General features: G+C 47.2%; 1 pseudogene; it reads left to right on the top strand.

The window, feature by feature from the left end:
- Nucleotides 1–5,737, top strand: part of LOC112113907 — a 35,286-nt pseudogene extending 29,549 nt beyond the window's left edge.
- Nucleotides 5,738–6,000: the final 263 nt, after the last annotated feature.

Below are 6,000 nucleotides of genomic sequence, written 5' to 3' on the forward strand. Positions count from 1 at the left end.
AATGAAGCACTGGGGGAAGGCAGTGGGGCCTGGAGGTGATGGAGGGTTGGCGAGCCGGGGAGCCCATGGTGGCCAGGGCTGATGGATGGGGGAGCCCACAGGGACCGGGGCATGGTCTTCTATTATTGTTTAACAGTGCGATTAAAACTGTGATTAATCGTGACTATTTTTTTAATTTCATGATTAATCGCAATTAATTTTTTAATTGTTTGACAGCCCTAATATATATATATATATATTATATATATAGACACACACACACAAAATACAGTGGTGTCTAGTGGTTTCAAATGAGATCAGGATCCCACTGTGCTAGACTGAGTCCTGCACATAGCAAGGGACAGTCTCTGCTCCAAAGGTCTTACAATCGAAATAGAGGCGGATGGAGACTCAAAAAGGCTGAATGGATTACCCATCATCACTGAAGTCTGCTATAGCACCAGGAATTAAACCCAGATTGCTCGAGTCCCAGTCCTGGGCCTCCTTACCCATAAAGCCATCCTTCTTCCTACATCAATCCAGTTTAGCTCCCAAGATGAAGGGCACTAGGAAAGTACGTGGTACTGTTATTTTTCACTACAGTGCAAGCACATAAACCATGTGCATTTATGAAAGGCACAGCAGCTTTTACACTGAGATGGTAATGACAGACATTTCTCACATTGTCCTTGGATTTATTTGTTTGGAAGTTGCTCTGTTGAGGTTCTGGGGTTGGTTGGTTTGTTTGCCTGAGATGGAATATCACAGTTTCCAGCAGGGTCTCTCGGCCCGGGAAATATCTCCTTTGCGGTGGAAATATCCGTATCCTAACAACTACACAAAACAATAGTGAAGTGTAACTAACTGTGAATGGCAGTGCACTGCTGACAAGCTCTGACCATTAACATTTTCCTTTGTTGAGCTCAGCAGGCGAAATGCAGCTAACAGAAGCTGTCTGCTGTGCTGAGCACTCACAAGGATTTCATTGTAAGCGCACAACAGAAAAAGGAGGGTGGCTCGCTCAGAAAATACAACCTTCTGTGTCGGATTATATCCTTACACATTAATTGTGGGGAAGTGTCTTTAGAAACATGATGCTTTTTACGCTGAGCTCCTTGAGGTCTGGCACCGCAGAAGGTGAAATAATTGAGATGAATAGGGCCAAAATCTGCCCTCGCGAGCTTGTAATGTCATTAGGTTTGCATGGGTGTATCTGAGGGCAGAAATTAGCCCATGTGTATGTAACTGAGCCCACTTGGGATATCAGTGAGGTTTGAATGCAGGATCTCGTATGCTATAAGATGAGTTAAGGTGTAAGGGTGACATGCTAATTCCCCCCTAACTCCCCTAGGTAGAAGATGTAGGAGACTCGCTAACAGCTTATGTGGAGCAGTCACTTGAAGGAGACGAAGACCATGCAAACCCAGTATGGGTTAGGTATGACTGACACCTCATGTCACCCCACTTCTCCCCACTCCCTCCAACTCAATTAACAGGAGCATGCTTAGCTCTAGCCACTGCTGTACTTGTCTGCAATGTGGCTAGCACGCTACTTGCACTAGGAAAGAGGAAAACAGGGCAAACAGTGCTCTTTCCCGCCTGTCCTCCCAAGAGTAGTGCCCTCCCACAACCATACTGCCACACTGCTCCTAGGAGAAAGGGGGAGCCTGGGCGAGGGGTATGCCCATGCACATGAGCATCTGACACACACATGGATACAGGGCATCGAAGACAATTCCATTCCGGTGCTCAGTGTGACGGGACAGCCTTCCCCTCATTGCAGCATGAGGAACTAAGCAGGCCGGCCCGTGGATAGCCCTGAAATCTGCATCCAAGCCCTTGCCTCATGGAACCCTGTGGGATGGGAGTACCTTTGGCATAATACAACTGAGCAACACAGAGCAAACTCACATTACGTGCCTTCTTCTGCAGCAGGGGGCGCAGATCATGTGAGCATGTCCCACCTGATCGATTCCCTGCCATCGTAGGGGCTTCAGGCACTGATGGTACCTTGGTCTCTGCCATCTCTGCCTGTGGCTCAGTTTAGTCTCCTGAGGGCTGAAATGCTTTGTCATTTGGCTTAGCATAGGGGTGTCTGGGTGAAATGTAAGGGCCAGTGTTATGCAGGAAGTCAGAGTGGATGATCTAATGGTCCCTTCTGGTCTTAAACTCTGTGAAATCAACAAGCATCTCAGTGCCCTAGACATTGTTGATTGTGTCAAGGCAGTCTGGCAGCTGTGGAGGGTTATCCCCACTTTACAGATGGGGACCTGAGGCACAGAGAGACGAAGTGGCTGGGCCAAGCTCACACAGGAAGTCTCTGAGAGACTCCAGAAAGAGCCCCCTGGCTGGGATCCCAGCTCACTCCCTTCACCACAAGACTCTGTGCCTGGATTTTCAGTAATCGCTCTTCAGCCTAGCAGAGAAATGTCTAGCATGATCCAATGGCTGGAAGTTGAAGCTAGACACACCAGACCGGAAATAAGGTGGATTTTTTTAACACTGAGCGTAATTAACCATAGGAACGACTTACCAAAGGTCATGGTGGATTCTCCATCACTGATACTTTTTAAATCAAGGTTGGATGTTTTTCTAAAAGATCTGCTCTAGGAATTATTGTATGGAAGTTCTATGGCCAATGTTACACAGGAGGACAGACTAGATGATCGTGGCTTTAGAATCTATGAAATGAGAATGATGACACTTAACCAATCCTGATGCAAAGACATAACTACAGTTACCAAGTTATAGGCTTCCCTAAAAGAAGTTAGAACAGTATTAATCAGCAGGCAGATCCTTAACTGGGTGTAGATGAGTGGCTCCATTGAAGTCAATGGAGCTGTGTGGATTTACCATAGATGAGGACCTGGCCTATCCGGTTCAATCAAAACAACAATATGAAAAGAAAGTTAAGGTTGCCTAGTGATGCATTTTAAAAAAACACACTACAACTCTTAGCTGCAAATGCTGCAAATGCTGCAGTATCACTATGGCAAGTGGTAGTGCTTTGGATTGTTACTGGAGAACACTGCAGTACTTTTTTTTAAATATAAAGGTAACATTTTTCAAACAAAAATGTACAGAAGGCAAAACAAAACCTGCACTCAGTGAGTTATAGAGAGTCTGTGCAGGGCAGTCAGAGCCATAATCCAAACCCCACTTACAGAAAAGAGCCCTACTGTATGCTCCTGAAAATATTGACGTTTGAAATCCAAAGCACATGTGATGCATTAATGTGAAACAGGGATTACATACATGCTGCTCATTGCCCTGCAGCTCAGGAAAAGTCCTTATGTAATGAAGAACTGAAAGACTTATGAGGGAATCCAATGGACTGTTATCGTGTAAAAATACCAGCCCTCTCCAAAGTCAACTCGCAGTTGCTCAAATATATGCCGGTATGTGTTTTGTTTTCCAGCAGGTCTGAGAGAGAAGGAGCCCCATTCATGTCAGCTCCTGGTAATCTCATACCTACAGCTCGGGGTGTGTGAATGAAACAGTGACTTGGGAAAGTCACTGCTTTTCTTTCCAGTCAATTCTCAAACATATAAAACCCACCGCCAGAGAGCCAAACACACTCAAACAATGACAGTCAGTTTTGTCAATTACAGAAACGTTGTGTAGGCAACAAGAAGGGAATGTTTCATCCAACGAGGGGCTCCGCTTCTGGGTGTTTCTCCTGTCAGAAAAAACCTGAATCATTTCTTGATGCTCCGTATTTTTTCTATTAATAACCAGCTGAATCCCATACACTTCAATCTCACGCCTGGCTGATGCCAGCAGTGACTCTTTAATCAACGCCAAATGAGCGAAAGAGAATAACAATGCTTGGCACTTACAGGGTGCCAAAAAGTCACTGTCGAAAATAGCACTTGATCCAGCGTAGATAGGAGAGCAGCAAACCCAGCTTTCTCAGAGCCCTCTGCTAACATCTTAACCGAGCAAATCTCCCAGTGACTTGGCCTGAAGTCAATGGGAATTTTGCTTAGGAAAAAAGCACTGAAGAGGACCTTCATACTAGAGAAGCTTTCAGATGTATCAGAATTAAGGCCCACTCCCAACATTTTGTGAGGCCTTGGTGTCCTTAGTGTTTCCTGTCCCATATATCGTCCTATAGGGACGGTGGGACTAGGATATGATTGCCATAAGCAATACAATCTTCTGCTTCTGTGAGGTCCCTGATCATGGCAGGGAAGTCACGGACTGGATGTGAGACACGCTTTATAAGTTTGGATACAGTTTGCATCTGTGTAGCAGAGCAAGGGGCTATTTTGGGCCATTCAAATTTCTGCGGCAAGGCTGGCAGGACCCAGGTGTGCTTCTGTATTGCCCTAAGCCTTTGGAGAACCCACAGATCAACAGGGCTCCTTGATATGGTGTCTGACAACACTAGGGACTTGTGCTCCCTATTCGGCAATAGTTTAGATCTCATGTCATTTAGGTGCAGAGGCAGAGCTCTCCAGAGCCAGTCCCTGGAGGCTGCCTGCTTGCAGAAGACACAGGCAAGCACAATGACTCTTCTAAGGCTAGGGCAGAGCTCTTCCGTCTCCTTTTCGGGTGTGCAGCCTGTATTTCCCCAAGCTACACTGGGCACAGTCCCACAGCCATAGGCCCAGACCCTTGGTGCAAAGTGTTGGTCAATGCTCTGTCCCCCTCTAGTGGTGGTTGGGCTACACAGCTACAGCCATGGCTAACACAGCTGGGTTTTTAGCTCCCCCGCATAGGTCTGAAAGGAGGAGGAGCGAGTTCCCTGTACCAGCTTCTCCCTGTTTGCCCCTCCAGGGCAGACCCTGAGTTACGACCAAGGCACCTGCTCTCATCTGAGAGCTATGAAGAGGGAGATTTGCGGAGGAAAAACAACAAGAGCCTGTGATGCGCCAGTGAACTGCGTTGGGCTTGGAGTGCTTCCTTTGACGAGACAGGGACCGTGTGTCTATCTGCCATTCTGAATTACTTCTGTCTACGCCAGGATTCTCATTGTTACTCAAGAGGTGTGCTCTTGCTACACGAGATCACAATGGCCCCATAGCAGCTTGCACAGCTTTGGCTATGGCAAATGCTTGTCCTTTTAAGGCTTCCGTTTTCAAAGGGAGCTAAGGGAGTTAGGCCCAGATCCTGAAGGTATTTAGGTGCCTAATCCCCATAGGAATCAATGTAGGTACCTAAATACCTTTGAGATTTTGGGCACTGAGCTCCCCTTCAATTTCAGAGGGATTTGGGTGCCTATCACCCATGGTCTCCTTTGAAAATCCCAGTTTAAAACACAGAGGCATCGGAGGGAGCGCCCATGCTGGGCCTGAATCTGGGAGTCAGACAGAGCCAATGCACGTGCAGCTGAGAGGACCAGTTCTGGGCAGCAGGGAGTAACCAGCTTTCAGGAGACCTGCGCCAGCCAAGTCCACTTCTGCCCCCAAGAAGGGCTCCAAGGAAGTGGTGTCCAAGACCCAGAAGAAGGGGGATAAGAAGCTGGAGCAGGAAGGAAAGTTACTCCATCTCCATATGCAAGGTGCTGAAGCAGGTTCCACCGACACCGGCACCTCTACCAACACCACGGGCATCATGATTGCTTTTGTCAGGGATGGTTTTGAGCATATCACCAAGGAGACGTCCCCTCTGATGCTTTTCAACAAGTGCTCGACAATTGCTTCCGTGGGCGAACCACACAACCGTGCATCTGCTGCTGCTGCCGGGGTTGCTAGCCAAGCTAGTCATGCCCAAGGCCACCAAGGCCATCACCAAGCTCACCAGCTCCAGGTAACCAGAAGCCCATGGCTAGTAGTGTTACGAACAATAAGAAGGAACTCTATAAACATATCAGGAACAAATGAAAGCCTAGCAATGGTACAGGTCTGCTATCAGATGAGGATGGTAAAATTGTCAATCGTGATGCAGAAAACGTAGCAGTATTCAATACATAGTTCTGTTCTGCATTCAGAAAGAAGCAGGATGGTGTATTCATATCTTGCCATGATAACAAACTACTTTCCACTACATCAGTAACTAGGGAGGCTGGTAAGCAGC

Source organism: Terrapene carolina, unplaced genomic scaffold, assembly GCF_002925995.2.
Source record: "Terrapene carolina triunguis isolate 2854851 unplaced genomic scaffold, T_m_triunguis-2.0 Scaffold402, whole genome shotgun sequence".
Taxonomy (NCBI): Eukaryota; Metazoa; Chordata; order Testudines; family Emydidae; genus Terrapene; species Terrapene triunguis.